Below are 16,050 nucleotides of genomic sequence, written 5' to 3'. Positions count from 1 at the left end.
CAAAGTAGGTGTTGGCTTTGGGGATGACCAGTGAGATATACCTGCTGGAGCGTGTGCTACGGGTGGGTGTTGTTATCGTGACCAGTGAGCTGAGATAAGGCGGAGCTTAACCTAGCAAAGACTTATATATGACCTGGAGCCACTGGGTCTGGCGACGAATATGTGGTGAGGGCCAGCCGATTAGAGGCTACAGGTCGCAGTGGTGGGTGGTATATGGGGCTTTGGTGACAAAACGGATGGCACTGTGATAAACTGCATCCAGTTTGCTGCGTAGAGTGTTGGAGGCTATTTTGAAAATGACATCGCCGAAGTCAAGGATCGGTAGGATAGTCAGTTTTACTAGGCGGCGTGAGTGAATTAAGCTTTGTTGCAGTCTAGCCAGACACCTAGGTGTCAGAACCGTACAGAGTAGTCAGAACCATCCAGAGTAGTAATGCTAGTTGGGCGGGTGCGGGCAGTGAACGGTTGAAAAGCATGCATTTAGTTTTACTAGCGTTTCAGAGCAGTTGGAGGCCACGGAAGGAGTGTTGTATGGCATTGAAGCTCGTTTGGAGGTTTGTTAACACAGTGTCCAAAGAAGGGCCAGCTATATACAGAATGGTGGCTTCTGCATACAGGTGGATCAGGGAGTCACCCGCAGCAAGAGCGACATCGTTGATTTATACAGAGAAAAGAGTCGGCCCGAGAATTGAACCCTGTGGTACTCCCATAGTGACTGCCAGAGGTCCTGACAACAGGCCCTACAATTTGACACACTAAACTCTGTCAGAGAAGTAATTAGTGAACCAGGCAAGGCAGTCATTTGAGAAACCAAGGCTGTTGAGTTTGCCGATAAGAATACGATGATTGACAGAGTCGAAAGTACAATCTTTTATTGATGGCGGTTATGATATTGTTTAGTACCTTGAGCGTGGCTGAGGTGCAGCCGTGACCAGCTCAGAAACCAGATTGCACAGCGGAGAAGGTACGGTGGGATTCGAAATGGTCAGTGTTCTGTTTATTAACTTGGCTTTCGAAGAGAGACAGGGCAGGATGGAGACCGCCGCTGGAGCCTCTCACAGGTTTTCACACAGATCTCAAGATGTGGCTAAGTACACAACTAACTAAATAGAACATGTGCAATTGTAACGCATGATACTGGTCTGGGAGTAATGCATTAGAATATGTCAAAATAGTGACATTTGACCATTGTAGTTGTACTTTTTTATTTAACCTTTATTTAACTAGGAAAGTCAGTTAAGAACAACATTTTATTTAAAATCATGGCCTACACCGGCCAAACCCGGACAACGCTGAGCCCCTTGTGCGCCGCTCTATGGGACTCTCAATCACGGCCGAATGGGATACAGCTTGGAATCGAACCAGGGACTGTAGTGATGCCTCTTACACCGAGATGCAGTGCCTTAGACCGCTGTGCCCTCTGGGAGCCCAGCATGGGAATATATCACTTATAATGATGACAGTAAGAAATTATAACATGTTGATACTCATCGTCTCTTGGTACTTGGCCGTATAATATCCCCCTAGTGTCGATTGGTGCACCGGTGTATCCATCTAGGTAACATAATAATAAAAAACATCAAAATCCATCAGTTCAAGCTAGATACATTTTTTGCATTGAATGCTTCTCAATCCATCGTTTCTGCCAATGTAGCACTTCCGCACCTGAATGCTTCTCAATCCATCGCTTCTGCCAATGTAGCACTTCCGCACCTGAATGCTTCTCAATCCATTGTTTCTGCCAATGTAGCACTTCCGCACCTGAATGCTTCTCAATCCATCGTTTCTGCCAATGTAGCACTTCCGCACCTGAATGCTTCTCAATCCATCGCTTCTGCCAATGTAGCATATCCGCACCTGCGGTGAGAAGTGGCAGAGCTGGAGCTGTGTTTGTCAGACCATGAGACATGCCAAACATCCGTCTTCTCACAAAGGTACTATCACCACTCTATTGAGAGATGAGACTTGTTTTCCTCTACGACCCACACAAGTGGCAGGAGACTCATCTGAAGTCGCTACCATTAATATGCCAACTTCTGTTTGGTAGAGTCCCAACTGTTTGGGCTACAAACTATTGGGACCCCACTGTGGAAAGGGGAGAACACGATGGTGCTCTCCGTTTTGCGCTGTAACACCATAAGTGTCACGGGACTCATCTAAAGGTAACCGGTACCGGTTTAAAAACAAACAAATAGAAGTACAGTATGAAGGTTGTTTTGTGTCCACACAGAAAAGAGGTTCAATCTGTGCATATATTTATTTTCTGAGATTTTTAATATCTCGTAGTTTTAGGACAGACACTTCAAAACCTTGATTCGTATCATTTATTTTTGGACTGTCCTTTTTGCCATTTATGAATGTATTATTCGATGCATTTCTATGGGCTTTAGCAGCGAAAATCAATATTTTATCATTTATTTGGGGATACCTAAAGGGGTCCTAAAAGTCTAAAACAAATAGCTAAATGATCCATAGTATCACCACCTTAAAACCCCCACCCATTGTCTTAGACTCTAAAGAAATAAACATTTTGGCCCTATTGCTTCTAAATTTAAATTCAATACTCGGCCATCTATTTGGCAGTGCTTAGTACTGATTATAGGAAACAAGAGTTGGTTCATGTTTTTAAAGCTGTTTTATAACATTTCACGTTCAAGAATGGTTTGTAGTTTGTAAAGTCACATTTCACAATTCAAATTCCCCCCAGGAAACAGTGGTTGACCTGACAGGCAAAACGCCTGTCACGACTCCGACCGAAGGTGGCTCCCCTTCCCGTTCGGGTGGCGCTCGGCGGTCGTCGTCGCCGGCCTACTAGCTTCCACTGATTATTTTCTCCCCCTCCTTATGTGTTTATTGAGTACACCTGTTTTGAGTTGGTTATAATTAGTGAGGCTTTATTAGTCAGCCGGCCCGCCTGGTTCTTTGTGTGGGATTGATTATTGTAACCCTGGTGTTTGCATTAGATGTACATGTTCGTGTATTTAGTGCTAGACTGTTTTCGTTTCCTTGTGTCTGGGGCATTTGCTCTGAGCCCCCTTAAGTGGGGTGACCGTAGTTCACCGTGTGTGCATTAAAAAAGCACTTTATTGAACTCTGCTTTCCTGCGCCTGATTTCACCCTCACGACACCCAGGACCTTACAGAATCCCGCACCAAGAACGAATGGAGTCAGCAGGAGCAGCGGCCAACCCTCTCCCATCGATGGAGGAACGGGTCCTACACCATACCACCGTTCTCCATTGGATCGGAACGACTAGGAATCGGGTGATGGAGAGAATGGACCGATGGGAGAGAAGTGGTCTCCTCTCTCCACCTTCGGCTCCCCCAGCTCAGGACTCCCCATCCCCCGGCTCCAGCGCTCTCCGTCTTACGCTCCCGAGGGTTTATGATGGAGCGGCGGCAGGGTGCCAGGGGTTCTTACTCCAGCTGGAACTGTACCTGGCCACCGTCAGACCCACTCCCTCGGGAGCGGAGAGGGTGAGTGTACTCATCTCCTGCCTCACGGGTCGTGCTCTGGAGTGGGCGAACGCAGTCTGGAATGGCCCAGACTCAGCGAAGGAGCACTACCCAGAGTTTTCCCGCCATTTCCGCGCTGTGTTTGACCACCCTCCAGCGGGCCGAGCGGCGGGAGAACGACTATTCCATCTGAGGCAGGAGAAGGGGAGCGCCCAGGATTACGCGTTGGAGTTCCGGACCTTGGCAGCAAGATGTGGGTGGAACGACAGGGCCCTTATCGACCACTACAGGTGTAGTATCCGGGAGGACGTCTGCAGGGAGCTAGCGTATCGGGACACCGCTCTTTCCCTGGATGAGCTGATTGACATGTCCATCCGACTGGACAATGTGCTGGATGCGGGCGGGCGCTCGGAGAGGGTCCTGTGTGTTCCACCACCCAGCACCTCCGCTCCCGTTCCGATGGAGTTGGGAGGGGCTGTGCCGAGGGGTACCGGAGGAGGAGGCTCCCCCTGCACCAGCTGTGGTCGGAGAGGACACACGGCCGATCGGTGCTGGGGGGTCCGTCTGGGAGTCGAGATGGCAGGCGGAACACTTCTCGATCACCCCCAGGTGAGTCAGCACCAAACTCACCCAGAACCCCCTGTTGGTCACATGTTTGTCTTGATTTTTTTAATTACATTTTTTTCCCTCTTCCCAGCATAGGGCGCTAGTCGATTCAGGCGCAGCTGGGAACTTTATGGATCCCGGACTCGCTCTTAAATTAGGTGTTCCGCTTGTGCCGATAGATTCTCCCTTTCCCGTGCACTCCCTAGATAGCCGGCCATTAGGGTCAGGGGTGGTCAGGGAGACCAGCGTTTCAGTCTCTATATTATTGATCTTTACGATCCTTACTAGATCTTTACTATAGACTACTGAGGTATTCTATATGTGAAACTCTGTCTGCAATTGCTAACGGGTTTTATACCAAGGTTCCTGTGTCTGTGTCATCTATCTGGAAGACTGATTGTTAAACTTACATCACCCCAGGCAAAGGACCACCCAACACTAGTTTTAAGTTCCTCGGCCTCCACATCACCTAGGACGTGTCATGGACCAACACCACCACCCCTGTTGTCAAGAGGGCACAACAGAATGCCGCCCCGGGTCCTCTCCAAATACTAGCCCTGCACCATCAAGAATGTCCTGACCGTTTGCATCCCGGCCTGGTACGGGAATTGATCTGTCTACGACTGCAAGGCCCTCCAGCGGGTGGTGAAGACGGCCCAGTACATCATGGGACCGTGCTCTCACTCATCCAGTACATCTACACAAACAGAGGAAGTCATGCAGCATCATCCAGGACCCCACACACCCCAGCCACACCGCTGTTCTCTCCCTCCCTTAACATCTGGCATGAGGTCTGATACCAACAGGCTCAGAGACAGTTCCTATCTACAAGCCATCAGACTGCTGAACAATTGAACTGGACTGACCACCTGCTCTGATTCTCCTCCACTTAGCACACATGCACTCACTCATGCACACACCCACACAAACATACACAGATATACATTCATGATGCACACACATCACAACTGCTGCTACCAGACTCTTGTCATAGTGCTCAGTTTATACACTGTCCCCCCATCCCCACCTTCTCCAATAAAAATGTAAATATTAGTCTAGAATATTGTGCCTTCTTGAATTACACTTATGCAGCTATAAAATGTTTTCTGTTCTATCGAGCCATGTAATTTGTTTGTATTCTTAACATTTATTATGTCTTATTGTTATTGCATTGTGGATAAGGAACCTACAAATAAGCATGTCTTTGGATACTTAAGTAGTTGTTTGGGGTATCTGTACTTTACTATTTATATTTTTGACTACTTTTACTTTTACTTCACTATATTCCTAAAGAAAATAATATACTTTTTACTCCATACATTTTCCATGACACCCCAAAGTACTTTTGAATGCTTAGCAGGACAGGAACAGACCAATTCACACTAAACACACATGCTTCGTTTATAAATTATGAGTGTTGGAGTTTGCCCCTGGCTCTCCATAAATTTATAAAAAATGAAAATTGTGCCGTCTGGTTTGCTTAATATAGTGAATTTTTTATGTATACTTTTACATTTGATACTTAAGTATATTATAGCAATTACATTTGTTACTGGTACTTCAGTATATTTATAACCAAATACTTTTTTTAGACCTTTACTCAAGTAGTATTTTACTGGGTGATTTTCACTTTTACTTGAGTCATTTTCTATTAAGGTATCTTTACTTTTACTCAAGAGTACTTTTTCCACCACTGGGCGTGTCCAATAAGGACCAGAGTCCTGACCTAATGCATCTTTGCTAAATCAGGCAGTTGATGTAGTTTTCAATCATTGATTAGTTACTACTCTCTCCAGTTAGAAACTCGATATTCATCACCATGTCCTCAGTGTGACAGTAATAAATGTGTTCTGTGGTGGTGTCTAAACTGTACCAGCAGATGGCAGCATATAGACAGACAAAGATCATGGGGAGAGGCAAAGGAAAATGTGAAAACAGCTTGAGGCTTAACTACAACTTGTGTATAGTCACAACAACCAACGTAACAATACTCGAAATAGGCAATACAATTACATGAAAACAAAAGTAAATCTTATACATGTGTTAATACTGCTAAGAAATGTAAGTATGGACACTTTATTTTACAGAACAATGTTTGTCAGCTCTGGGGTTTGAACTTGCAACCTTCCGGTTTTTAGTCCAACGCTCTAACCACTAGGCTACCCTGAGGAGGGTTCCCAGATAGGAGCCTTGTATTAACACACAATGCCTCTCCCCACTGCACTCTCAACCTGTCCCTGGCCGTGCAATCACCTTCAGTTTGTTAAGTTCAACCTGTAACAAACTGAAGGGGAGGGCCAGGGACAGGTTGAGAGAGCAGTGGGGAGAGGCATTGTGTGTTAATACAAGGCTCCTATCTGGGAACCCTCCTCATCACGAATAAATAAATGCAAAACAGGACTTAATCAATTAATTCATAATTGACTTGAGTTTGACTGCTCTACATATTGTGACCTTGTTATTTAGAATATTCATAATCATCTTTTTTTGTTTTAAGTCCGCTATACATCCAAATGGTATGGAGGCCAAAAGATCACTGTCACACTCCATGGTAACCTTCATGAAACGCACATCCGCTTTGTTGTTTGCATTGTTCTTTATGATTATATAATGGGTGGGTCTAATTCTGAATGCTGATTGGTTTAAACCGCATTCCAGCCTTAAAACCGCATTCCAGCCGGTGTGTATTTCACAAGTTACCACCGGCTAAATCTATAACGTTAAAATGCCTCTTTGCTTTGTTCCATTTGGCTGCGAAATTCACTGTTTCATCAGCCCAGCCAAGCAATTTATAAACCTTATCACCACTATAAAAAGCATCTAGACATTACCTCAAGTTTCTTTTAGACTAACATTTTGTTTTCAACAGCAGAGATTTGTATAAACCTTGGGGTCTGTCTCTCCGACTTTGGCAACATTGTTTCAATATTTAAATTCGATCTCCAGTCTCATAGTAATGAACGTGTCGGGAGGAGACAAACAGGCAGGCCGCGTTTCTCAGCCAGTCGAAATCATGAATCAGCTGGCCTAATTTTTATGGATATAAACAAAGAAAATATCAATTGAAAGCAGGTCAAACAAAACGTATGTAGTTTTTACAGCTTCAGTTTGAAGTGATTGTGTTAGCTGTGTTGTTGGCTAGCTCCTCTGAACAACAATGTCCTGACGAGAGAGCACATTTCCTATGCCAGGTGAAATCGCGGCTTATTAGCTCATTGTTACGGATGTATCCAAATGTCACTAGAAAACTGCGTAAACAAATGCAAATACAGCTACTTTGTTGTTTTCTGGCTGCACTGTTTGATGTGACTGAAAGTTAACTGTAGTTGGCTAGCTAGCAAGCAAGGGATGTGAATGTTGTCAGCGAGTATGGCAATAGAACATTTAGATCAAAAGACTGGGTCGTGTCCATAGATACGGAACAAAAAGACTGAACGAACGAACGACGCCGGCGCCGGCTGGGTAGCAACCCTAGATTTGTGTCGGGACTATATCTTGTGGTGGATGAAATAGTATAAATAAATTAATCAAAATTACATTTTTAATTCAAATATGTCAATCATGATTTGAATATGTTGGTAACCCTTTGTATAAAAGTGATAATGCCAGAGAAGCTGGTGTTTGGAGGATACATTGCCCCCAGGAGGTAAGGGTAGGTAACAACACATCCGACGCGCTGATCCTCAACATGGGGGCCCCGCAGGGGTGTGTGCTCAGTCCCCTCCTGTACTCGAAGCATTGCGAAGAGCTGCTGGCAAACGCACGAAAGTGCTGTTTGAATGAATGCTTATGAGCCTGCTGCTGCCTACCACCGCTCAGTCAGACTGCTCTGTCAAATATCAAATCATAGACTTAATTATAGCATAATAACACACAGAAATACATAGGTCATTAATATGGTCATTAATATGGTCAAATCCGGAAACTATAATTTCAAAAATAAAACGTTTATTCTTTCAGTGAAATACTATATATTCTGTATTTTATCTTAACAGTTGGCATCCATAAGTCTAAATATTACTATTACATTGCACAACCTTCAATGTTATGTCATAAATACATACAATTCTGGCAAATTAGTTTGCAACTAGCCAGGCGGCCCAAACTGTTGCATATGCCCTGACTCTGCGTGCAATGAACGCAAGAGAAGTGACACAATTTCCCTAGTTTAATATTGCCTGCTAACATGAATTTCTTTTAACTAAATATGCAGGTTTAAAAATATATACTTCTGTGTACTGATTTTAAGAAAGGCATTGATGTTTATCGTTAGGTACATTCGTGCAACTATTATGCTTTTTTTGGAAAAATGCGCATTTGTTAAATCATCCCCCGTTTGGCGAAGTTGGCTGTCTTTGTTAGGAAGAAATAGTCTTCAAAGTTCGCAACGAGCCAGGCGGCCCAAACTGCTGCACATACCCTGACTGTGTTGCACAGAACGCAAGAGAAGTGACACAATTTCCCTAGTTAAAAGAAATTGATGTTAGCAGGCAATATTAACTAAATATGCAGGTTTAAAAATATATACTTGTGTATTGATTTTAAGAAAGGTGTTGATGTTTATGGTTAGGTACACATTGGTGCAATGACAGTGCTTTTTCCGCGAATGGGCTTGTTAACTTTTTATGGCTGCATGGGCAGTATTGAGTAGCTTGGATGAAAAGGTGCCCATTGTAAACGGCCAGCTCCTCAAAATCAAAACAGGAAGTGGCTTCTATTTTGAAAACTCCATGTTCCATAGCCTCCCTTTGCTGGATTTAAAGGGATATGAACCAGTGTAACGGTTCTCTTGGAGTGAAGTAGAGGCGGACCAAAACGCAGCATGATTATATTGATTCGTGTTTAATAAAAACAGATAAACATGAACACTACAAAACAACAAACGTGGAAAACCAAAAACAGCCCTGTCTGGTGCAAAACACAGAGACAGGAACAATCACCCACAAACACACAGTGAAACCCAGGCTACCTAAATATGGTTCCCAATCAGAGACAATGACTAACACCTGCCTCTGATTGAGAACAATATCAGGCCAGACATAGAAATAGACAAACAAGACATCCAACATAGAATGCCCACTCAGATCACACCCTGACCAACCAAAACATAGAAACATACAAAGCAAACTATGGTCAGGGTGTGACAACCAGATTCATTTTCCTATCGCTTCCTCAAGGTGTCAACAGTCTTCAGACATAGTTTCAGGCTTTTATTTTGAAAAATGAGCCAGAACGATAACATCGGGTCAAGTGGTCACATGAGTTTTGCTTGCGCAAAAGAGTTTGGATAGGTATTGCTTTTCCCTCTCCTACTGTGAAAGACATTTGCGGTTGATATATTATCGATTATATATTTTAAAAACAACCTGAGGAATGATTATAGAAAACGTTTGACATGTTTCTGTGGACATTATGGAAACTATTTGGAATTTTCGTTGTCGTGACCACTCTTTCCTGTGGATTTCTGAACATAACACGCCAAACAAATTTTGGATATAAAAATTATCTTTATGGAACAAAAGGAACATTTGTTGTGTAACTGGGAGTCTCGTGAGTGAAAACATCCGAAGATCATCAAAGGTAAACGATTAATTTGATTGTTTTTCTGATTTTCGTGACCAAGCTACCTGATGCTAAGTGTACTTAATGTTTCGTCGTGCGATCGATAAACTTACACAAACGCTTGGATTGCTTTCGCAGTAAAGCATAATTTCAAAATCTGACACGACAGGTGGATTAACAAAAGGCTAAACTGTGTTTTCCTATATTGCACTTGTTATTTCATGAATAGAAATATTTTTAGTAATATTTATTGAATGTAGCGCTATGCTATTCAGCGGTTGTTGATGACACTTATCCTGTTAGTGGGACTGCAGCCATAACAAATTAAATCACCCGTTTGGCGAAGTAGGCTATGAATAAATTATAAATTATCAGGCACCGCATCGATTATATGATTATATGCAGCGCAAGCTAGATAAACTAGTAATATCATCAACCATGTATAATTAACTAGTGATTACGTTAAGAGTGATTGTTTTTTATAAAATATGTTTAATGCTAGCTAGCACCTTACCTTGGCTCCTTGCTGAACTTGCATAACAGGTAGTCAGCCTACCACACAGTCTCCTCGTGGAGTGCAATTTAATTGGCCATGATCGGTGTCCAAAAATGCAGATTACCGATTGTTATGAAAACTTGAAATCGGGACAAATTAATCGGCCATTCCAAATAATCGGTCGACCTCTAATCTCCACACACAGGTGTGTTTTAGAATTACGAAACATTCACATTAAATGTTAGAGATAACAGGAAATTGCTGCCATCTGTCAGTTAACCATCATTCAACCAGTTTTGCAACCAAGTCAATAACAGTATATTACTGTTTCTGTCTGCCTCTCCTACACCTGTCTTTAGAATAAAACATGCATGACATCTAAGGTTGCAAAGGGTCGGAAACTTTCCGGTAAATGTCCGTACATTTTCTGAAAATGTTCCATGGAAAGTTAAGCCTGGGAATTTGGGAAATTTTGCTTAAATTCATCAAAAAGGTGAGCTTACAACAGTGAATGTTTTTTTATGGGACACACATAAGGCAGTTCAAGGTCTTGTGGTTAAACTAATTAAATGGAATTGCAACCCTCTGAATGTGCAGTGCATTTTTCCATCACATGTACAGCTGATTCTCAAGATCTTGCACACTAATGAGATGCTATTGAGCCCACACTACTACACTGTCTGAGTGAATATAACACAATAGATCTGGTTTAGATAATACAATGAAAAAAACATACGTTTTTTCATTTTTATTGTTGTATCATCTTTAGAATGAAAAAGACCAAACAAACATTCAGATAGGATGATGGCGACAATTTCAGTGAAAAACACAAGAGGGCAACAGTACTGAGTGTGCTACGTGATATTTATCATGAAGTCACCCAGGTGTCCCACACAAGTAGCCCAAATGTACCCAAGTGGCCAAATTGGTGAAATTATACATTTTGAATGGAGTAACTATATACAAAATACCAAAATGGTATTCTAACACACCCCCCCAAAACATGGAGAAAAAACATGAAGAAAAAAATATATACATTTACAAAATAACACTTTCAATATTTGGAAGACCCTCAGTCCTCTACACAATATTGTGCTGCTGATGCCAGGTGCCATATCAGTCTCTTTCTGCTGTCAAGCAGAGGGTCACCAAGCATGTGGTGCAGGTGATGGGGGACATCATTTTGCAAAGAACACAGCGACGCCTCCATGCTGTGCCCTTTTGGCCCTGAGGCACATCCATGCCTGCAGAAATACATTTGGGCAGATGAACACCACTTGTGGCAGGAGCTGGATGAACCAGCTTCAGTGGGGGATGGACACCTTGGCACTGGGGGCTCCCATTCGGTGTCAGTGTCACTGTGAAAGAAAATGTTCAGTTAGAATAGTTTCACATATGAGCCCTATATCAACAGGTATAATAAACAGATATATATAGAGTACAGGGAACATAAGGTTGAATATATTATTATAGACCTGCTAGATCTACTGTCTCATTTATATTATGACAGACCAGCTAGATCTACTGTCTATTTTATATTATGACATTTCAGCTAGATCTACTGTCTCTATTATATTATGACAGACCAGCTAGATCTACTGTTTTTATTATATTACAACAGACCAGCTGTATCTACTGTCTCCATTTCACTTTGGCCATTGTTGTGGGCCTGCCCTCCCCTCAACAGCCTCAAATAGGCTATTTCATGTGGGGGTGGGGTGGGGCGGCAGACACACGCATCTCACATTTCATTACATTACATTTTTATATATTGCTACTAAAATGTAAAAAAAATCACAAATAATATTTAATGTTATTAATTTCAAACAACGGCATTAGCATGAGAATAACTTACCAGTCCAAAACGATGTCCTCTCCGTTCAAAAAATATTCCTCCATTTGGGAATTTGCTAAATGAATCGTCCTCCAACAATCTCTGTCTCACTTTCCCGATCAATTTCTTCTAAAATTGTGTGTACATCTGTATATCTAGACTTAGATTTAGCTTTCCCTGACTTAGTCGCCATACTGATTGATATATAAACAGCTGAAGATGCGCTTTACCAAAACAACGCTGTGCGTAACATGCGTTGCTCCTTCCGGTATGAAACTTCAATGGCGAATGACCCTCTTTACGCCGGAGTTTACTACATGGGTTGGTCTTCCAACACATAAACATTACATATTGCCGTTTACTTCAGCTCATTGGCTATCTACCCAGCTAGATTTCAAGACGATCAGTGGTCATTGGGTTAAAATACAGTCAATCAACGAAACAGCGGTCATATCATTGGTGCACAATTATGTCATTACTTGTTGTCTTCAAATCGGTTTCTTTCAGTCAATACGTCCCGCGAAATGGCCCATCACGTTTGGTTGTGTTACAAACAAACCAGTTGATTGCAATGAAACCAATCATGACTGGAAAAGTCACGTTTAGTGTGTGTATTTACATCGAATGTGTCGTCGAAAATGGAATGAGACGGAAATCACGACACAAGCGGTTCACAAAATGTTTCGTGTTAGGCTATGAAAATGTATTTTATCAAACAAAAGACCATTCATTGTGTAACAATGAGCATTGGGATTGCAAACAGAGGAAGATCGTCAAAGGTAAACAATTTATTTTAATGCAGTTTGTGATTTTGTTACGTCTGTGCTGGTTGAAATAGTTGTTTTTTATGGGGCTCTATCCTCAGATAATCACATCGTATTCTTTCACAGTAAATCCTTTTTTAAATCTGACAACGCAGTTGGATTAGCAAGATTCTACGCTTTCGAAACATGTGAGACACTTGTATTTTCATGAATGTTTAATATGACTATTTAAGTAGCGATCACCGTATGTTGTTGAATTTCATCCCGCTAACGGGTTCGGTGCGCAGAGAGGTTAAATCTCATAATGTATATATATTGTTAATCTGTAGTCAAGGACCCGATAAATGTAAGGAGGGAGGGGTCTTATAACCTCACCCCTTCTATTAATACAACATAAGCATAATCAATTATTATAATACATCACACATTTGGTACAGCCCCTATCATGACCCCTAGGAAAAACCCTAACACATGCTTTATCTACTCTTTTGCTGGAATCAGAGTTCAACACAGTTCAAGTGAAGGTCAAGCAAATCATAGAGAAAGCAGACTGTATTGCAATCATCTCTGATGGGTGGTCGAATGTTCGTGGGCAAGGAATAATTAACTCCATCATCTCCACCCCTCAACCAGTTTTCTACAAGAGCACAGACACAAGGGACAACAGACACACCGGTCTCTACATTGCAGATGAGCTGAAGGCAGTCATCAATGACCTTGGACCACAGAAGGTATTTGCACTGGTGACAGACAATGTTATGATCATGAAGGCAGTTTGGTCTAAAGTGGAGGAGCCCTACCCTCACATCACACCCATTGGCTGTGCTGCTCATGCATTGAATCTGCTCCTCAAGGACATCATGGCACTGAAAACAATGTATACACTCTACAAGAAAGCCAAGGCAATGGTTAGGTATGTGAAGGGTCATCAAGTTATATTAGAGCACCACATTGAAGCTGCCCAGCAACACACGTCGGGGTGGTATTATCATCATGTTTGACAGTCTCCTGGAGGGGAAGGAGTCTCTCCAAGAAATTGCCTTATAACAGTCTGCCGATATGGACAGCCCCATCAAGAGGATCCTCCTGGATGATGTATTTTGGGAGAGAGGGGTAAGCAGCCTGAAACTCCTGAAACCTATAGCAGTAGCCATTGCACGGATTGAGGAAGACAATGCCACCCTGTCTGATGTTCAGACTCTGCTTGCAGATGTAAGAGAAGAAGTCTGTACTGCCCTGCCCACTTCACTGTTGCTCCAAGCAGAGGAAATTGCAGTTCTGGAATACATCAAAAAGCGTGAAGACTTCTGCCTGAAGCCAATACACACCGCAGCGTACATGTTGGACCCCAAGTACACTGGCAATAGCATCCTGTCTGGTACAGAGATCAACAAGACCTATGGTGTCATCACTACCATGTCTCGCCACCTTGGCCTGGATGAGGGCAAGGTTCTTGGCAGTCTGGAGAAGTACACTTCCAAGCAAGGGCTTTGGGATGGAGATGCAATATGGCAGTTGTGCCAACATATCTCATCACCCACCTGGTGGAAGGGACATTAGGATCTGAGGCTCTTTCCCTTGTTTTCCCATCATTTCCCAACATCGACTCAGTGGGTTTTGTCCAACATGTCTCTGGACCCACTCACTGTCACAGTCGTACTCTGGACCTAGTTTTGTCCCATGGAATAATTGTTGTGGATCTTAATGTTTTTCCTCATAATCCTGGACTATGGGACCACTATTTTATTACGTTTGCAATTGCAACAAATAATCTGCTCAGACCCCAACCGAGGAACATCAAAAGTCGTGCTATAAATTCACAGACAACACAAAGATTCCTTGATGTCCTTCCAGATTCCCTCTGTCTACCCATGGACGCCAGAGGACAAAAATCAGTTAACCACCTAACTGAGGAACTCAATTTAACCTTGCGCAATACCCTAGATGCAGTTGCACCCCTAAAAACGAAAAACATTTCTCATAAGAAACTAGCTCCCTGGTACACAGAAAATACCCGAGCTCTGAAGCAAGCTTCCAGAAAATTGGAACGGAAATGGCGCCACACCAAACTGGAAGTCTTCAGACTAGCTTGGAAAGACAGTAGCGTGCAGTACCGAAGAGCCCTTACTGCTGCTCGATCATCCTATTTTTCTAACCTAATTGAGGAAAATAAGAACAATCCGAAATTTCTTTTTGATACTGTCGCAAAGCTAACTAAAAAGCAGCATTCCCCAAGAGAGGATGGCTTTCACTTTAGCAGTGATAAATTCATGAACTTCTTTGAGGAAAAGATCATGATTATTAGCAAGCAACTTACTTTAAACTTTAAATCTGCGTATTCCTTCAAATCTCAGTTGTCCTGAGTCTGCACAACTCTGCCAGGACCTAGGATCAAGAGAGTGTACTATATCGCTTGGCACAATGATGAAAATAATCATGGCCTCTAAACCTTCAAGCTGCATAATGGACCCTATTCCAACTAAACTACTGAAAGAGCTGCTTCCTGTGCTTGGCCCTCCTATGTTGAACATAATAAACGGCTCTCTATCCACCGGATGTGTACCAAACTCACTAAAAGTGGCAGTAATAAAGCCTCTCTTGAAAAAGCCAAACCTTGACCCAGAAAATATAAAAAACTATCGGCCTATATCGAATCTTCCATTCCTCTCAAAAATTTTAGAAAAGGCTGTTGCGCAGCAACTCACTGCCTTCCTAAAGACAAACAATGTATACGAAATAATTCAGTTTGGTTTTAGACCCCATTATAGCACTGAGACTGCACTTGTGAAGGTGGTAAATGACCTTTTAATGGCATCAGACCGAGGCTCTGCATCTGTCCTCGTACTCCTAGACCTTAGTGCTGCTTTTGATATCATCGATCACCACATTCTTTTGGAGAGATTGGAAACCCAAATTGGTCTACACGGACAAGTTCTGGCCTGGTTTAGATCTTATCTGTCGGAAAGATATCAGTTTGTCTCTGTGAATGGTTTGTCCTCTGGCAAATCAACTGTAAATTTCGGTGTTCCTCAAGGTTCCGTTTTAGGACCACTATTGTTTTCACTATATATTTTACCTCTTGGGGATGTCAGTCGAAAACATAATGTTAACTTTCACTGCTATGCGGATGACACACAGCTGTACATTTCAATGAAACATGGTGAAGCCCCAAAATTGCCCTCGCTAGAAGCATGTGTTTCAGACATAAGAAAGTGGATGGCTGCAAACGATCTACTTTTAAACTCGGACAAAACAGAGATGCTTGTTCTAGGTCCCAAGAAACAAAGAGATCTTCTTTTGAATCTGACAATTAATCTTAATGGTTGTACAGTC

The sequence above is a fragment of the Oncorhynchus clarkii genome, unplaced genomic scaffold, assembly GCF_045791955.1.
Source record: "Oncorhynchus clarkii lewisi isolate Uvic-CL-2024 unplaced genomic scaffold, UVic_Ocla_1.0 unplaced_contig_11865_pilon_pilon, whole genome shotgun sequence".
NCBI lineage: Eukaryota > Metazoa > Chordata > Actinopteri > Salmoniformes > Salmonidae > Oncorhynchus > Oncorhynchus clarkii.
The sequence above is the reverse complement of the archived record's forward strand: the minus strand, read 5'-3'. Positions refer to the sequence as shown.